Source organism: Balearica regulorum, chromosome 3 (assembly GCF_011004875.1).
Source record: "Balearica regulorum gibbericeps isolate bBalReg1 chromosome 3, bBalReg1.pri, whole genome shotgun sequence".
NCBI classification, from domain to species: domain Eukaryota; kingdom Metazoa; phylum Chordata; class Aves; order Gruiformes; family Gruidae; genus Balearica; species Balearica regulorum.
In genome coordinates this window covers 118,077,950-118,097,461 of record NC_046186.1, presented here as the reverse complement: position 1 = coordinate 118,097,461, position 19,512 = coordinate 118,077,950, and the positions used below count along the sequence as shown (strand labels likewise).

The 19,512-nt window shown below is 46.7% G+C and overlaps 1 long non-coding RNA gene across 4 annotated transcripts; it reads right to left on the bottom strand.

Moving 5' to 3' along the window:
* Window positions 1-5,268: 5,268 nt before the first annotated feature.
* LOC142601171 (uncharacterized) lies at window positions 5,269-18,009 on the bottom strand. Of its 4 annotated transcripts, none has more exons than XR_012834806.1 (4): window positions 15,206-18,009; window positions 12,562-12,918; window positions 11,468-11,676; window positions 5,269-10,838 (listed from the first exon to the last, which is right to left on the bottom strand). It is a non-coding gene; the product is annotated as an uncharacterized LOC142601171 (long non-coding RNA). The 4 variants fall into 4 exon arrangements; XR_012834805.1 differs by having other exon boundaries at window positions 5,269-10,242; XR_012834807.1 differs by having other exon boundaries at window positions 5,269-10,242; window positions 11,572-11,676.
* Window positions 18,010-19,512: the final 1,503 nt, after the last annotated feature.

Below are 19,512 nucleotides of genomic sequence, written 5' to 3'. Positions count from 1 at the left end.
ACAGGCTTACCTACAGCCATAGATGTTTTGAGGTGTACCTTCTCTACTATGGACTTATCCTTGGGCCACAATCCCTTCAGAGTTACACCTGCTGCAGCACAGACACAATCAGACACAGATGGTTTGAGATAAAACCTGCTCTGGTGAGGACTTATTCATAGCCACAGATACTTCAGGGTGTCCTGCTCCCACATGGACTCATCTACAAATCACAGTCCCTTTACCTTGAGTTCACACAGGAGTTCCAGCCTGTCCAGGACAGCAGCACAGCAACAGCAGTGATGCCCTGACCATCTCCCAGCCCAGGCACACAGCCATTGCCATTATCAAAACGTTCCCAGGCACAGCACAGTAAGAGCAGCAGTACAGCGAGCAGCTACAGCAAAGAGCAGCCACTAAGAGCACTCCACTACACACTAAGGCAAGCACAGGAGCCTGCCAGTTAATAGCCAAACAGCAATAACAGCTATAAACTTGATCTAGCACATTCCAATCAGATCTGTTATCTGAAACCTTTGAGCCCCATGTTGGGCACCAAAAAAGACTGTCATGGTTTAACCCCAACCAGCAGCTGAGCACCACGCAGCCGCTCACTAACATCCCCCCGCCCCCAGCCCAGTGGGATGGAGAAAGAATCAGAAGGGTAAAAGTGAGAAAACTGATGGGGTGAAATAAAGACAGTTTAATAACTAAAGCAAAAGCCACACACACAAGCAAAGGAGGAATCCATTCACCACTTCCCCTGGGCAGGCAGGTGTTCAGCCATCTCCAGGAAAGCAGGGCTCCATCACATGTAATGGTTACTTGGGAAGACAAATGCCATTGCTCCAAACATTCTCCCCCCACCATCTTCATCCCTCACTTTTGCTTGAGCATGACATCATGTGGTATGGAATATCCCTTTAGTCAGTTGGGGTCAGCTGTCCCAGCTGCATCCCCTCCCAACTTCTTGCGCACCCCTAGCCAAATCACTGCCAAGGCCCTGTGAGAAGCAGAAGAGGCCTTGACTCTGTAAGCACTGCTCAGCAGTAACACAAACCATCTCTATATAACAAAAACATCCCTGTATTATCAACTCTGTTTTCAGCATAAATCCAAACCCTACCCCCATACTAGCTACTATGAGGAAAACTAACTCTACCCCAGCCAAGACCAGCACAAGTACACAATGTATTCTTCTCCCTGGGTTTTAAGATGCCACCAAGCATTTGATCTAGCCTTTGCCAGGTCTGCCTGCCCCATAGCAGCCTTGCAGTTGGGCTTCTTTACCTGGAGCAGCTTCTGCTTTAATTACAGCATCAGCTTTACAACTGTGACAAGCCACCCTTCAGTAACGTCATACACCAAGGGCAGAGTTTTAGATGTTTGAAACATGGCAACAATTTCTGGCCAGGTTTGTAGTGCCATCAGGGCTGCAGCTCCACAGCCGGTCACTGCCACGGCCCCGTGCTGGGGCAAGCGACAAAGCATTGAAGGCAGGTGGGAGCTGAGGGGGAAGCACTCGTGCCTTGGCTTTCAGAAACCCCCTGCAGCTGAAGGTCACACCACTGAAAACAGCTTCTCTCCAGCAAACTACACTAAATGTTTGTCAGGCAAGTTTACAAGAACACTATCAACACAGTGTCAAAATTAGTCACAAGTAAGAGACAGGGCAGATGGCCTCCAGCTGCACCAAATCCAGTTTTGGACCTCCAGGTTGCTCTGGACCATGTTCACAGGAGCTGGGAGAAGAGCTGGCTGCAGAGACTATCCCTGATTCACCTATCAGGCCCACAAGGCCCCTACAGCCACCTCTCCCCACATCAGCCTGTGTGGGCTGAGATGCAAACAGCCAGCTGTCTCCCATAGCTACTCCACAGAGTACCTTCTCCTCCCATTTCCAGTGAACCTTTGTGTCTGATCGCCAGGGCAAGTAATAAGTAGCTAGCTTAGGCGCCCAGGATCACGACTTTCTCACCCTCAGATTACACATAGATCAACTCTTATTGTTTCCTCTCTTCCCCCCATCTTTGGGAGAGGGGACAAGTTGAAAAGATGTTCTCAGAAAAATCAAGTTTTCTAAGGAATAGGTTTGCTGCCCTTTACTTTAAAATTCTCAGTAGAAGACTAACACAAACCTAGAGACACACAAGGTTGCAGAGTCTCTGAACACACAGGTACTTTCTATAAACTTAACCAAAAGCAAAACAGTTTTAACATCCATAACTCACTAAGAATCAGCTAAATACCACTTACACTGAGGCTGGCAGGAGATGGAGCATCACAGCTCCCATCCTAAATGCAGTTTCCAGTCCAGCTCAGCAAGGCAGAGTTGAACCTGAACACCCAAGCCCAGGCTCACCTCCTCCCAAAGCCTCTTGCTAGGAGAGCGCACACACACACCCACCCAACTGCAGCAGAACATGCTCAGATCTGCCCCCCTGGGCCTTTTAAGGCTGCTGGAGGTGCAATGCACGGTGGTGCTAAATCTCCCTCAGCTGTGGCCATTTGGCCTCACCCTGCCTCGCCAGGTGGTACCTTGTTTGGGGGAACCACTTGCACCGGTGGGGCATGAGCTCTCCAAGCCAAAATGTGGGGGGTTTTGTTTTGTTTTTTTTTAATTATGGGAGGCAGCTCTTCCCTTTATAGCATTACCTGACAGCAGCTGGAAAAAAATGTGGCAAACATCGGCTGCAAGTGCATCCTTCAGGGCTGAGAGATCTCAAGCTCCTCCACAAATATAGTGTTGCTCCAGGAAGGGCCTGAACTCCTGCAGCAGCCCTGAGGAAACTCTCTTCTAGGTTTTAATAAAAAGGACCCCACAGGAGGATGGGGCTGAAAGGTTTGACTTTTAACTACATGAGGGACAAATAAAATAAAATGTAAAAAAAAGCCCAGCACAAGGGAAATATTTGCTGGCATGGCTTTGGTGCAAACCCCGAAGTCCTGCCTTGCTGTCCCCGCGGGTACCCTGCGTCACATCCCTGCTGCCTGGCAGCACGGCTCAGTCTGCAATTACAGGGAGGTGACGGAGCCCTTGTCGTCGAAGGTGCGAGGGAGGAGGGGGGCAGGACCGACAGATGGAGATCTCGGTCCAGAGGGCTGATGTGTGGGGCTGAGGGCAGACAGGGCATGCAGAGCTGAGAGTTGGGTGTGCGGTCGAGAGCATGCCTGCCATCTCATTGATCTGTAATGGCCTGTGGTGGCATTTCTTTCTCTCATAAGAAAAAAAAAAATAAACCGCCAAAAAACCCTGTTCCCTGGCAAGTACATCGTTAGGAACGTGTCTAAAATAAACATTTAAAAATTCTCATGTTTTCTTCCATAAAATTGCCTCTTAAGTCTTAGAAAGCCAAGTGCATTTGTGGAGTAGGAAGGGGAAAAAAGAGATTAAAATAACGACAGCTTTCTTTGAGTGGGTCTGCTTAAGAGGAGATTATAAAAAAGGCATATTGAAAAAATCCTCTTGACTCTAACCTCTGTTAGAGTCCAGCTGCCGCTTACTTAACCCACCCTGACCCATGCAGGGGAGCGGCGGTGGCGGTGCCGCTATAGGGCATTACTCCACAAGGGTGACGGGACGGCTTCCTCCTCCCAAAGACGGACCTGATGTCCCCACAGCGTTCCCGGTGTCCCCTCCTGCTCCTGCCTCCCTCTCACACTGAATACATTTAAATCTGTCTTTAGAATGAAAAACAATATTTATCCAAAATTGAACAGTTTCAAGAGGAAACTCTCCTGTTACCTTCTGCAGGGAAATCCCAAATGCTTTGTTTCACACGCACCAAAAAGAAGAACTCCTTCCAGGCAGTTTGTTACTTAACAGCGGCTTGGTTTGTGCTTTAGCTCAACCCAGGCCATGCACTGCATCAGGGCTCCGTCCACAGGCAGCTGCGGGTGACCTGAGGTTCCATGGTGGGGCCAATGTCCTGTGCCTCGTCCCCAGCTCAGGAGCATCTGCCCAGCTTTGCTTTGGGTCCCCTTGTTCCACACAAGCTTCAACCTGCAGCTAAACCCCCTCTCGTCCACCTCCAGGACATGGGCTGCAGGAGCCCGGCACCTCACAGAAGATGGCCATCCATCAAACCCATCCTTTGAGTCAGATGGTGCTGCCGAGGAGGGAGGACTTGGGTTGATGGGAGACAAGAGCACGTGGAGGACTCGGGTTCTTTAGGAAGTGAACCCAAAATTACTGACCCGGGGCCGCGAGCAACTCCTTATTCATGAGGATTGCGATATTGGAGTCCCTCTTACCTCTCCTATTAGGACAAAAATTGTATCACTTCTGAAAGCTGAGAGCCTCTATACATTTCTCGTGCATGTGTGTGTCTGAGTATTTCATGCATCCAATGGGGAATACTTGACCTTGAAGGGTGAGGGAGTGCAAGGAGCAGTGCAAACAGATTTTCGCATCTCTGCATACGTGTGCCAACTCTCGGGAGCAATGCAAGTGTTGCTGGGTTATTTACTGCCCAGCTCTTGACATCTTTTGCATTTTATTTTTTTTTTAATCTCATGATTTTCTGTTAATCTTTCAATTTTTGCCAGGAACACAGAGGCAGCTGGACAGGCTTAAGAAGAAACGTGCCGTGGAGGAAACACATCTGCAACCTTCTGCAGCATCACAGAGTTGCCGGTAATGGAGCTACGCAGCTTTGCAGGACATCTCCCAACCCCGATGTGCCTGTGTTTCTCCCGGTTTCCCTAAATTCCAATGGACAGGGAGCACGTGCTCCTTTTTCTGTTGTGTCCGAGGTGCCCAAGGGTGAGGTGGGGGACACCACGACGAAACGTGTGTGTTTAAAAGAAAGTTTAAAAATCCCTCCCCAAATGCTGAGCTGGGAATTTGGTGCCATGGGATGAAGCCGTGCACAGAGTCAGTTTTGACCCTGGTTCAACTCTTTGTGTCTTCCCGCACCTTTGCCAGGACAGAGGGGGGGAAATTGAGCGGCTGATTTTGTTAGAGTCAAACTTCATTACTGAAATCAGCTGATAGGAAGTGTAGTCTAATTATTTTAATTTGCCTGGTAATTTATCAAACAACTGGTTCCTCAGCGCATGTGGGTCCCTCATTTCCCATCTCCAGCCCTTCGTGGTGGCGCCCACCCAGGGGCTCATTCCCCACCCGAAAGCCCACAACTCTTCAGCTCATCTCCCATCCCCTTGTATCCAGGGTCACCTTCTGCACCCACTATTTTATTTTATTTTAATTTAATTTAATTTAATTTTATTTTATTTTATTTTATTTTATTTTATTTTATTTTATTTTATATAAATCAGTTTAGCAGATGCAGTCTTCAGTAATGCCATGAACTGATGAGGAATGCTCCAACTGCAATTATTTTTTTTGACATGGAGCAGGAAGAAGATACAGACAGGCTAGAGTTACTCCACTGGAGGGTCTGTGTCATCGCACACCGCCTGCGTTCACGAAAGGCTCCCAGGGAGTTAAATTAACATCAAAGTGACATTACACGGGAGATGCCGTGGCACGGTCGGACTCCGTTTCCACCCAGCATGGGATTACATCTGCAGATTGAAAAATAACGTTGTGGAGCTCGTTTCTGAAGAAGTTTTCAGTCCAACGGATATCGAGACTGAGTCTTTTCCCACGACACATGGTCCAGGAGGAAGGACGGCTGCCCAACAAATGCCAGCAGAGAAACGGCTCCCAAGCCACCGCGGGGTGATGGTAGCTGAAGACCAACAGCACAAGCAAACGGAGGGGGGGAAGAAACATTTTAATATTAATAAAAACAGCCAAGCTACAGTGAACATTTATTTGGAAACAGTTAATGAGGATCTGGGGAAACCTTGAGCATATTTGGTCCAAAATCGGGGAATATGCCTTAGAAAGCACGCTGGCGATGCGATGGCGTGGTGGTACTTAACGCCGCTGCACCCAGGAGCTGCGTTCGCGGCAGCCTGCCTCCCTGCATCCTTCCTTCCTTCCTTATGGCGGATGCCCTTTTTCTGTGCTGGATGATTTATCTCCTTGCCCTGGGGTAAGAAAAACCCATTTGTGTGCTTTGGTGTTTCTGGAAGGGAAAGGAAACATTTTCAAACTGCAGCAATCCAGCGAAGTTGCAGGCATTTTCTGAGTCTGCAAAGCCTGCACTGCAGTGTACTATGCTAGTGCTTATGTATGCGATTAATTTACATAATAAAATTTTAATAACGATGCCTGATGAGTGCTCAGCCGCGCTTTGCCCGTGTGCAACTGGGGAATCTGTGACAAAACATCCAGTGCTGAACAGCACAGGAATTAAACCAACTCCAGCAGGACCGAGTGCCGGCAGAGCCGGGCACCGAGCTCGGACCTGGCCTTGCCTCCCGTCACCTCGGGCAAACCCCGAAAGAGGGGATGCCGGCACTCGGGATGCTCCTCTAGAAGCAGGGACGGGCAGGTGCCTGTGCTGGGGCAGGAACAGAGGGGGAACACGCTCCCCACACCCCTCTGCCCCAGGGACCGCCGTGCTTCAGGGTGCCGGGGGTATCTCTCGCAGTGTCCGGCCATACGTTGGCATACGTCCGTACGGCTCACAGACTTACAACCCCGACATACAAAATCCTCAGAGCAAAAGGATCAGTAACTGGAACATTCATAAATGCTGTCAGACGAAGTGGAAATAAACAATCATGTGGGCATCTTATTTTTATTTTATCTTTTTTTTTTAGGGGATTTTTTTCACTTAAAAAAGGTTTTTCTACGGGTCAAATACATTTTTGTTTCATTGAAAAACACACAACCTTCTTTCGCAGCTGTTCACCATGACATATGAGGCAGAGGCCTACTCGGTGTGGTGCGGCAGCTCGGCAATTACCCCGCTACCTGACCATGGCACGGGGGCTATGCTCCGGTACCCTCCTCAACCCTGCTCTCCTCTCCTGCCTGAGGGCCTCAGCTATGTCCTAGAGGGTTCGGGGGGCAGAGGTGCTTCTCCTGCTGCTGGGAGGCCGTTCTGCTGGGGACACTTGAATATTCACTGCAGCACAAAGCAGAGATGCCATGCTCCACCTCGGCGCTGCAAGCATGAGTTACTCACGCAGAAGGTCCTTTGCTTTTCATTTTCACCATCTCTCAGCAAAAGTAGAGAGTGCTGGGCTAATGGTCCCCTTCCAAATTTCTGTTGCTGCCTCTGCATCTGCTTTTATACATCTATGGGCAAACCAGAACCACTCTCCAGCCACGTTCCCCCTTGCAGCGAGCTGAACAGCTGCATCGGGTACCCATCCTGACATGAAATGCTCAGCGACATAACCAAGTCATCTCTAATTAAGTGCAAGATGACTGTATTCATTTAAAGGTGCTGTATTGATCAGAGCTAACGCCACACTGATCAATCACTCCAATTTAAACTTCCTGACTCTCCAGGAATCGATACATGCAAATAAAAGCGCTAGAGAATTTAGATGATTTAATTCTTACCAAAACTGCCAGGATGAGAAAGATCTCAAGAACAAAGCCAAGCACAGGCCCACCTGCCACATTCCAGATGGGTGTTTTGTGACGTTTTTACACTTTGCTTTTGCTGATGGCAGCTTAGGCCTTAGGGTTTGGGGATGGCAAGCAGAGCTACAGGGGTAGGGGGGATGCAAAGTTGAATTTCACTTGACTTTGTACAATTTCCTCCAGCGTCGGCAGGAGCTGTGCCCTGGGAGCTGTGGAACCTGCTCGTGGCAGTCTCTGGAGGGACAACCGGGGAGGTCTGGTCCTGCCGGTGGGCAATGCCCAGCAACCCCTGCCCTCAAAAAGACCCACGCTCTCTCCTCCCCAGTGCCTCGCAGGCAGCGCGTGGTGGGGGAAATATAACGCGCTGGTGGATATTAAAGGCAAGGAGAGAGGTTATAGAGGAGAAGAGAGAAAGAGAGAAGAAGGGATGAAAAAAAAGAGGACAATTGTATAAAAAACCTCTTAGAAAAGACTGGTTTGAAGTCCAAATCAGTTGGGGGGCAGGGAGGAAACTTTCACAGCTTCACAGGATTTTCAAGCTATTACAATGAAAGAAACATTTGGAAGTCGTCATTGTCTCATCATCGCCCATCTCCACTGCTCACAGCTTTCAGGCTTGGTCCTGGTAACCTGCGGGTGAAGGAATCCCATTTTGAAATGAAGGATGGTCTAATTTCATCTCTTTCTTCTCAAGGAACGATGACGGCCCCCTTCTGATGGCGAGCGTCTCTCTGCTTACCTCAAAGATTGTTCTGGTCTCCCAGAGACCGCTGCTTCTCAGAACAACATCATCACAATCAGACAGTCCCTAATTAGATCCCGCACCACTCTGCTGCATATTTAAATACCAACAGAAGCCACTCAATATCTCCAACGAGCTGCTGGGAGGTAATTGGAGTGTTTCAAATTTTGACATGTCAGCAATTAAAACCAAACCAAAATGAGCAAAAGCTTTTTGTCCTTTTCTTTCCTGTTTTCCCTTTTCGCTTTCCACAGGCACGGGTACAATTTGGGGAGGACTGGAAGCTTCAGCTGTGAAACCAAAGGCAGAAGTCAGCAAGCAGTTCAGGCTGCTTGCTTAGGCGTTTCATGCTGGCTGACGCCGAGGGTCCCCAGACAGGCTCCTGTTGCAGCTTAGCCATGGATTATCACCCCTTTTTTATTCGCGTTGGAGGAAATCTGCCTTTGCAGGGGTTTGGCAACACCAGAGGAGACCCTGTGAGCGCTCGCTGCCGGGGACAGCTGGGCAGACCCAGATGCTGGGAAGGAGTAAGGCTGTATTTAGGTTTTTTATATATATACACACACATATATATTTATATTTATATTTATATATACACCTACATATAAAAAAAAGGCTCCTTTGACCACCAACCCAACGTCCTGTTCTGAACCGGTTCTCCAGGCAGCAGATTGGCAGCTGATTGCCAGGCATCAAGCTTAAATAGTCTTGTGACAGGTAAAAAAACTGTGATGAGGTGTGCTAAAAGCCTATGCAATAGGCCGTCTCAGCATGCTCGCGTTGCTGCTGGAGACATTTGATGCAGATTAACCTCGTCTCGGGTGTTATTAAAGACTAGAAGAGTGGACAAAGCCAAGGGTTATGGAGCTCATTTATCTTTGTATGCCTCCCTGGGTCCATTCGTCAGTTGCTCTCTTGCAGACAGTGTCTCTGCAAATGCTCCCTGCACTCAAGCAGGGCAAAGCCATATCCATCTCGGCACCTGTCGAGACAACTGCCGGCCACGCTGGGACCCAGTGGTTGCCAGTAGCTGTGAAAGGACAGGACCTACAGGCTCTTCCGCACGGTGACATGGGTGCCTCCAGGATGAATTTTCAGGCACCTTGATGTCAGCGTGGCAGCAAAGCTTTGCTCAGGCATCTACATCCCCCCCGTGCTGCCCAGACCTGTGGTTTCAGCTCTGCAAGACAGGGACCGTTGTCCCCGTCCCCTCACTCCCACGGGGCAGATGATAACCTGATTAGGTGGGGTGGCAACCAGAGAGCGCAAGCGTGGCCACACATGGCCTCAGGGAAGGCTACGACTCGGATCTCACTCTTCCCCCATGCGAACTCTGGCCTCTCGGATTCTACATCTGTGAGAGGCAGGTCTGCCCCTTTCTCTGACAGATGCATCTTTAAAAGCAAATGACACTTGGAAAGGACCCGGTATTGTCAGTGTCTGGTCGGGCGGGTCAGAGACACTGTGTTGTCCTGATCCTGGATCGCGTTGTCCTGATCTGGATTTTATGGGGTTAGACACCTGAAATTTGTTAAAGGTCTGGTTTGGGGCACCTAAGTCTGCCCCTAACCCTGAAAGTGCCTGTGACAACAGGGTCCTTTGCTCTTCCTTCATACCAGTGTACTTCAGTCCTGCATGATTAATTCATCAGCACATCTCCCTGCAGGGACAGCTGACTGCCTTAGCAGGCACAAATCCCCTTCGGGCACCTGCGGTGTGTGCTGGAAAACCGGCTAATTGGAGAAGCCACGAGACCCCCTTTGCTCACCTCGTGGCCCCGGGAGTGCCAGGGCCAGTCAGGGCACAAGGCATGTGCTCATCAGACACGTAGCTGTAGGGCGTCGCTTGGCATTCTCTGGTGGCATTCAAACATCACGCTACAAATGAAGCCATAAGTAAGGGTCAGCCTGGTTTTTGAGGTGTCGTCTCTGTAGCACTGCAGATGGTGACAGCCCGAGCGAGGGCTGGAGGCTCCGCAATCGCTTGCAAAGATGCTGACCACCGGGGCTCGAGGGCTGGAGCACAATGACCACGCTCCATGCAATTACTCTGTTCTCCTTTTACATCCCTGTGAGAAAAAAAGAAAAAGCAAGTGTTTCGGCTGCAGATTAAGCTTTTATGTCAGGCTCTGCTCAAAGACAAATTCTGCTCAATCCTAGCCTGCAAAAACACTGAAGCATATTCACTTTTGCATATGCAAACAGCATAAGCAAATGCAGAAATAAGGATGCATATGCATAAAACAAAGCAAAGACCAGAAAATAAGGTGATATTTCCCTTCATAGGAAATTACAGCGTTGACACAATCATTTTACTGATTTGAAATACTAAACAACCGAGTCACCTCTAATTAAGTGGAAAGCTGCAATATTCATCCAAACGTGCCATATCGATTACGGCACGCTCTGAAACCAATCAATCTTTCCATTTTAAGCACCGAGCTGCAAGTGAAGCAGCAAACACGGGCAACGCTTCCTGACAGCTATTGATAACTTCACACCCCCTTTCAAATCCCTTTCAAACACCCAGTGATCGAAAAGGTGTCAATCCCACCATTCCAGCCGTCCATCGCCACGTGATCCTTCCAGTTTCCCCATCTCTCTTCCCGTCTTCCTCGCTCCCCTTGTTTTGGGGGATTTGCAATGCACCCAATGTTAAATCAGTCTGAAATGTGGTGAAAAAATCCAAGTATGACTGCTGGGCTGTGTGTGGATGCTTGAACGGCACTTAAATGCGTTCTTCAATATTGGAAGAAAAGCTACAGCTGTAAGCAGCGGATCAGCTCTCAAAAGGGGATTTATTTATTTTTTAATCTGCTTTGTGCAGTGTGCACCTCCTCACCCCCAGCCCTTAAGCAGAGCGGGGGGCGCAGAGCATCCCTGGAGGACACCCCGGCTTATGGGCATAGGATGGCCTGTGAAGAAGGATTGACCTTTCTCAATTTGGCTAATTTGGGCAAGTTGGGGATTTTTCTGGAGCGAGAAGAGGACCAGCTCGCTTGCTGACAGTGGCCTAGTCCTTAATTTGTTTTGCCTGTGACAAGCAAGTTGCCTTCAGGAAAACAGAAGAGTCTGAAATAGTCAATAAAAGTGAGTTTCCATTTCAGTGCATTGGGCCTTATTTCCTGGAGACTTATGATCTCATACTCATCGTCCTTCTCCAGACACACACGCATCTGCCCTGGCATGGGGAAAAAAAACAGTGTTTCCCATCTAACAGATTTCCCCCTTCCTCCCCAAATCTCCATTCTTTAAAAAACATATGCTAGAGGTTAAGGGAAGGCACACACATACCCTTTCCCTTCCAGCTCAAGTTTAAATGAGAAGGCAGATCACAGCATTTCTTGGACATAGGCTAGGGCAGGTCACGCCGCACGCGATGAGCAAACCCAGCTTACTGGGTGTGGGGTCCGAGGCAGCCATGCGCGGGCACGATCCTCACGCCGCCCAGGTCTGCGGTCTGCTAGTCAGGAGCAGCAGCTTTCAGGAGAGCTTTCGTCACCCTTGCTGGAGGAGAAAAAGCTGTTTCCTTTGTGTTTCAAACTGGTCCAGCTCTGCAGGTATCAGACAGGGTAAAAAATAAAAAGCCAAATGCTCTCCTATCTTTCTTTACCATTTTAGGCCAGTTGCCTTTATTTGGTGGGGAGAGGAATTCACTCCTTAGTCTGAAAATGTGGGAGGGGTAACAACAACAACAACAAAAAATCACCTTCTGGCATCAAGAAATAATTTACCACTTGGAACTTTTCTCTAGCCCATTTCCCAGGAATCTGCAATCTTATTAATTACTAGAGTGCACTATAATGCCCCAGCATTATATGAGACTTGAGTCTAGAAAAATGAGCGGCATGTTATGATTGAACTTCGTGAACACAGTTCTCTCTCAAGAAATTATTTTCTCAGTTGCAGACTTTGGTGAGAAACTCGCAGCAATTGTTTAGGGGTGCCAGACAATAAAGCGAAAAACTGTAGTTAACCATGGAGAGAAGCAGTAAATGTTTTGCTCAGAGTGAGTAAGGCACGTATCTTCCATTCATGAAAAGCTGGGAACTGGAGAGGATTTTTTTTTTTTTTTTAAGAGTCATGTTTGCTGTCAGAGAAGAAATATTAAAAAATCAATATTAATGAGAAGCAGATAGTGGAAATGCAATAAATCCAATCGTGCTGCCCGCACCATCTTCCTGAAATGCTGTTACTTCCTTTTAAAAATGACAATGAAAGAGTGGGGAAAAAAAAGAGAAAAAAAAAAACAAGCAAAGAAAAAAAAAGGGAAGGGGACAACAGCCCCCAGCCCAAGGACTTTGCTCACAGATGGGCCGGTCTCTTTGCCGCTAGCTTGGATGAGAGCAGCACGGCTCTGCTTGCCAGGCTACGAACTTTTCAAACACTTATGCCATATGTGTACTGCTGATCGGACGTCGTCTTCCAACAAAATGAATTTCAGAGGCTCCCTCTGGTGCAAATTGGACGCGTTCTCAGCTTTCTTTAACTTTTAAGCCTTGCGTTTTCAGCCAAAGCTGGTCCTCAAATACTTGGCGTGCAAGCCTGTAGGAACAAGGAAGCGAGAAGGCCAAATGGTGAAATGGCAGCTCCCCAAAGAGGCTCCTCTCTAAAGAGCCCTTCTGCTTGCATTAGCGAGCGTCTGCAGGGGGCAAAGCTGATGGCTGGAGAAGTGGGGAGTGAAGAGACCAGAGGCCTTCGATGCTAACCAAGGACGAGATCCAAGCGACTTGAATGCAAGAAACCTACAGGAAAAGGAAATTGGATAAATTTGCTTCATTTGGAAGAAATCCCTTGCATGTGTTGCCTACGCAGACCAGAAATTCTCACCAAGCTTGAGATGCACTGGAAGGTATCCTGCAAGACAGACCTAATTCAGAGCATCTTAAAAACAACCAACAGACCCAGCTGGACTTCACTCATTCTGGATAAAGTCCCTGAGAAAACTTCTTGAAAATGTCACTTCGTTCAAGAAAACTTCTGAGTCCTTAGAAAGCCATTCTAGATGTTTCATTTGGAAAACAGAGAAGCTATTGATGTGCTGAAATGAGATAGCCTGCAATGATTTAATGAGTTTCCTGTTGGCAAAGTCAATCTTCGACTAAAACTACGAAAGAGTAAGAAAAAGTAAGGTTCGTATTTAAAATATTGTGAAATAGGCTCTGTTTCTCATAGTCTTTACAAAGAGATTCCCGTTTCATTTCTGATCCTTCCATTAACCTCCTGATTTTGGACAAGCTATAATAACTTGCCACACAAGAAAACACACTTAATTGTTAACGTTGGCGGTAGCCTTGCGGAGCCTTCCCTAACGGGAGTTTTGAGTAAGCAGGTTCCTCTGAACCCCAAAGACATCACCCCCTACCTTATTACAAAGATGTCGATCCTCAGACTAGAAACTGTTTCCTCTAGTTCTACAGACAGCTGCCAAAGTACTACAGTAACTATCTGGTGATCCAGTTTGGATCAATTATAGTCATTGAATCTTATCTCTACTGCTGTCTTCTGCGCAAAGTACATCAGATCCAACAATGTAGGCCCTTTGGCTGGCCTGAATTGATAGAGGTCCTTCGAAGACAAAAAGTGTACAAGCCAATATACACCAATCAATGATAGAGTCATGACGTTTTCCTCTGCATTGGGTTATTGAGTCAAGATGTGTGAGGATAAACAATTTGGTCAAGAAAGTACTTGCTTCAGGCACACACCACCCAAAGACCAGAGGAGAAATCCTGGCTCTGTTGATGCTGAAGGCAAAGCAACCCCTGACATCAGTGAGGCCAGACGTCCTGTAGAAGGTGCCTCGATTTTTGGAGTCTTGTGGGATGTACAACCACTCTATTAGCCGTTTCCCAGGACCTTCTTGTATTTGACAGCTGCTGATTTGCCTGAGGCTCTTCTGTCACTAACTTCCTCTGCTCAGCTCTCCCATAGCCCCAGTGACGTACCACCCGGGTTCCCGTTTCTCGCATGCTTTAGGAGCTCAGATCTTCTTGTACCTTTATTTATCCCTCTGTCTTTATTCTATCCCCTACTTTGGTAATCCTTATCAAACATTTATGCTTCTTTATTTCCCCACTGCAGACCATTTCATCTATGCTATGATGTTTTATATCTCTGGCTCACTGCTTTCTTTTTTTCTTAGTTGCTAGACAAAAATAGTCAACATCTTATTTCATTCACACATATATTTTTTTTTTCCCACTGTGCTCCTTCCTGGCCCACACGATCTGTCTACAGTGCAATGCTCAAGGATGCCGACATCACTCCTCCAGCACCCTTCCCTTCCTCCACACTTTCTTTCACTGCTCAGAGTATCTCAGCCAGACATCTGCCTCTCTTTCTTTTCTCTCCTGTGGAGACTGAGCTCTAGATCATAACACTCTGGACTTTTTTTCACTCTAGCTGATATTATCAATCACTGCATAACCGACTGGTAAATCACATAGAAAGCATTTGGCAGGGTTGGACCCCATTTGAATTGATTTTGGAGAGCTCAATGAGCAAACGAGATAATCCATAAAATGGTAACTGTGGCCCAAACACTGTCCCTTGCTCAGACTGTCACTGCTCATCAACACAAAGCCAATTCTCACAGGCTTACCACCTCTGGGTGAGGTGCCACCTTGTCAGTAAAATAAATAAGCTAAATCTTTGAAGCATGTTGTCATAAACTACGTCATGGTTGCACATAGATAATAGCTTTCCAGTGACTCGGTAAAATCTCAAATCAGCTCCTAGCTCTTTTTTTTTCCCCACAATTTTCCGACACCCTTTCGACTAGCTAATTTATTCTGAAGTGCTAGAGCAACGCTTGGTGGTACGTAAAAGCTGCTGCCTTCAGAAGGAAAATGGTGCAGTGCGTCCACTAGTGCGACAGTTTTCTGAAGGGAAGAGATTTTAATGAACATATTTTACTAAATATACCTGTTTCCAATGGGCTTATAAAAAGAATTGTGATTTTTGGAAAACACGGGACTTTCCAGGAAATAACACAGGCAGCTTATTTTGTCTTGGAAAGTGCTTACCCACCTTTAGTATGAAAAATTGAACAAGAGAAGCTTCAGTGGGAAACAGCGCAGTTCTTCTGGCAGGCGGCACCGGGGAAAAAAATCTCCAGAAAGGCAAGGGGAGGAAGTTCCTGAGGACTGCAGTAAGCCCGTTTTCCTGCAGGTGTAATGAACAAAAGATGACACAAAATCCAAATCTCCCAGTTTTATCAACTGTTGTGATTATTGCAGGTTAGGAGGTAAGGGCAACGGCCAAAAGGAAATTTCCAAAGGAGAAAATTGGGCAAATTGAGTTGCTTCACATCCCCACCAGGAAGCTCAAGGCTTGGGGGTGTAGGATTGTGTTTTTCTTCTCTTTTTCTTGGTTTCAACATTTATATCATTTTTATAAAGTCGATTTTAACAGTGTCACATTTAGGCAAGCATGCCAACACAAGTCAGGGAGACAACAGAAGTGCCGCAGAAACGTACGGACGCATGAGGCGCCGTGAGGATACGATGCCAGATCAATACCTTGGAAAGTTAGCAGGTTATTAAGATAAATTATTACCATGAGATTGGTTTGAAAGTTTGTGATACCTGCAGAAATTTAAAGGCCTGCTTAAATTATGGCAGCAAGATATTACTGTTTCAGAAAAAAATCTTCTAACGGCAAGGAACACGAGAGGGAGGATATATAAGAAAAAAATCAATAAACGCCTGTGACCTAAAGCTGGGTTTTCAAATTAGTCTTAAAGTTGGGGTTTTTTAAGGCATTGGAATCCTCAGCTTCTGTTGAATTGCAGTGTTTAAAGCATTAACGTAGTGATCCCCTGGTTCTACAAGGAACCACAGGAACAGGGCAAATCTAAGATGTATTTTATAGGAAGCGAATCTCTATGAAAAGGATAAAGAGGTATTTTTTTAATTATTTTTCTATGTAAGAAAGTAATTTTAAGGTAAAGAAGGGGGGCGTGCTATTTGACTTGAAAAAAATGGTCATAATTTTGTCTCTGATGAGGCACAGGTCAGATTCATCTAAAGAAAGTCTGTTAATCTGTTCTTACTGAAGAAATAGAGTACACAGCTATTTGACTGCCTTGCCATGTGCAGTTCTCCCTCTGTTTTGATTCAGAGATTCTGTAAGAGTTACAGAAACACTAATAACAATTTAAAAAGAAAAAAAAATGGAAATAAAGAGGTTTCACTTATCGCGAGCAGAGTAAGTGCAGCTGGGCAGATCAACTTTGGAAAAGATCCTGCTGCCGCTGAAGCCCATGGGAGATTTGTTGCTGCCCATCCCGGAGGGTCAAGTGTCACCTTGCGAATGCCATGAGGTCGATTTTCCCTAACTACAGAGCGGGGATTGCAATTCTGCCTTTCTTCTCTGGATAAACTCTCCTCTCTGTTTACAGTGCAGGCTCATCATGAGGGCACTGTTATCTCCAAGTATTTGTCTGTAACATACTTACCAAAGTGGGACCTTGCTTCCAAGCAGCCTCTCCATGCTAACATGAGTATCGACAGAAAGAAGGTACCAAATCTTGTGCTGACCAGATATCAACCGCTACCTGCAACTTGGTTGGATCTAAACAAATCCTCGGCATGGTAAAGCACTGCATTTTGATGTGCTGTTGAAGAAAGAGGGTATCAAGCCTTCCAGCTGTGCAACAACAATACCTTACATTTTTGTTAGGTGGGATGTGATGTAGCCTTTTAAAGTCAGACTGGAAGCCATTCGGTTAACTGGGTTTTCTTTTTTAGAGATGAGTTTCAACACAAACCACTTTTTCTCTGTTGTTTTGCTGGCTTGGTACCTCCTGGCAATGGAAACCCCTTGGGATAATTCATTTCTTGTGGGTCATGCAGAAACGGCCTCTAACATTTAACAAGTTTTGGGTGCATCGTTTGGAGCGGTGGTTTGCTGCCAGCTCCCCAACCCTCCCTTCAACAACTTTGCAAATGTGGGCACTGAAGGACATCTCTAGAAATCAGCTTTAAAGCATGCACAGTGGCATCTCCTGCAAGCTCTGGGATGTCTCAGGATGTGTTTTCCAGGATGTACTATAGACACTATCCACCCAGAAGAAATCTCTCCTCTCCATAAAGAGGAGACACAGAAGAGAACACGATAAAACTTTTGGAGCTAAGTACTGTCCCATGTTTTTAGCTGAAAAAGAATAGCTTAAAACAATATCAGATGTGGTTGTCATAGATGTTAGAGAGGGCAGTTAGGAAAGGGAGAGCATCGCAAAGGCATCCCCCGCAGGTAACCAAGCAGGGCACGGCTGCACCTTGCAGAAGGAAGAGTGTTTAAAAAAATAGTGGTTTTGTGGTATACAGAGCAGGTGTTTGCACTGTAATAGTGCCAGAGAAAAAAACCTGAAATTTAAGTAAGGTTGCAGGAAGGAATAGCAGACTTTTTATGGTGCAAGAGCTGCTATTCAAGGTCAGTGATAAATAACTCCTGTGCTTAAGATAACAAAAACCATGCAGGACTAGAGATAAAATGAAATTCTGCGCAGAAAGCGGACAGCCTTCCACACCAATCCCCTATAGGTATTACGAACTGATGGTAACAACAAGGGCTGCGTTCGTGCATCTCCCTGGGGAAAGGAATTGGAGAGAAAAGCAAAAAGCCCCAAGATGTCTCTTTGTACTGGAAGAGCCTCCATTTTATATCCTCTGCCATCAAGAGGATGTTCTTCCTCTCAGCAGAAGAGGACCAGGACTCACCATGGAAACCTAATTCCTACCTGATTAATCTGTCCAGAGGGTCACTTGCTCAGCTATCGGGTGTATGAGAGACTGACAGGAGGTTCTTCAGGACTTCAGATGAGAGGTAGATTATCTGCAAATGAAGAGAGGACTGTCAAGGTGAGCATCGCCCTGAAGATGGTATAAGGACATGAGACATTAGCACATGAAAACAAACGGAGAAAGTTGAAATAACTTTGAAAACGAATGTTTGAAAAAGATTGGGAAGATTAAGTAGAGAAGACAGAGTGAAAAATGCAACCATCAAGGAGATAATGAGGCATAAATGGCTGTCAGAGAATAGGAAGCTCCAGTGGGTGGATCAGATGCTCACGACAGAAAAGTGAAAACAGCCAAAACAAGTGATGAAGGGGAAGCTTAGATCTTCAAAGAGTGCCAGGCTATTCACTGGAGAACTGAGCTGCTTTGAAGCAAAAGATACAGTTGGGAAGGTATTTGAAAGGGGGTGGGGAGTGAGCTGGAAGGAGACAGAGATGAAGTCAAGGGCCAAAGACAAATGACACAAAGCACGGCACTGGCGGGGACCAAAGGCAGCCCACGTTTCATATGCAGCAATGGGAAGCGCCACCAAAGCAAGGGTCGCAGCCTCGGCTTGTCCATGTCCACAGGGCAATGGGCATTTCTGCCGGCAGCAAATTCGGGCTGATCGTTAACAGAAGGCAGACACGAGCAGAGACCAGAGGGAAGGTGGGCTTTGGAGCAGCGATAAAACAGACCCTCTGACCGGTGGCAAATTTTAAAGGATCAACGTACAGCCGGGAGGGAGGAAAGGGCGACACCAGAAGTCTTGAATTTAGTATCTACTTGCCTCTTCTGTTCACCTGCTTTCTCAAGGGGCCACGGCAGGCGTACCGGGAGGCCCAGTGCCACTGCAGGCTTTACAGCCGGTGTAGTGAAAAACCACTGGAGTTTTCAGGAAGCTGCCCCGCCATCATCCTGTAATGAGGCATTTTTACAAGTGTTGATTTTCTGTCCGCTAATTTTATCCAGGCTTAATTAAAAGCAACCAGAGAGAGCAAGAGAGACAGCGGGAGGAGGAAGGGGGAGGAAATAAAGTTATTGGACTTCACGTTCCAGGGACCCAAGCACAATTTGGCAACAAAGTGAGGCTCTTGAGAGGTGGGGTTTTTTTTATTTTTTTTATTTTTTAATGATATGTGCTAAGTTTATATTTATAGAGCTCCAGCTCCCTGGCACTGTCATTTTCAGCCAGTCTCATTACAGCTCTCACAGTACATGGCCGTTAATACTAATTCCATAATGACAGCGGAGCACTGAAATAAAATTTAACAGTTCCTCAGTTAATCATTAAAATTAGCCTATCTCGGTGGATGCTGGATCTTCTAATGTTTCAGTGCGATGCAATTTCAGGTAATAAATGAGATGGTGAAAGAGGATTTTTAATGCGTTATCACCCCACGGAGGGCAATAAGAGTGCCTCCATCCTGGCTCAGAAATGTCGGAGGGGGCTGTGCGAGTCAATTCCTTTCCGCAATGGTTCACCAGGCAAAATCTATTCGGACAGGGCCACAAGGGATCGAAAGGTCAAAGACGGTTAAGCAAATCAAAGAT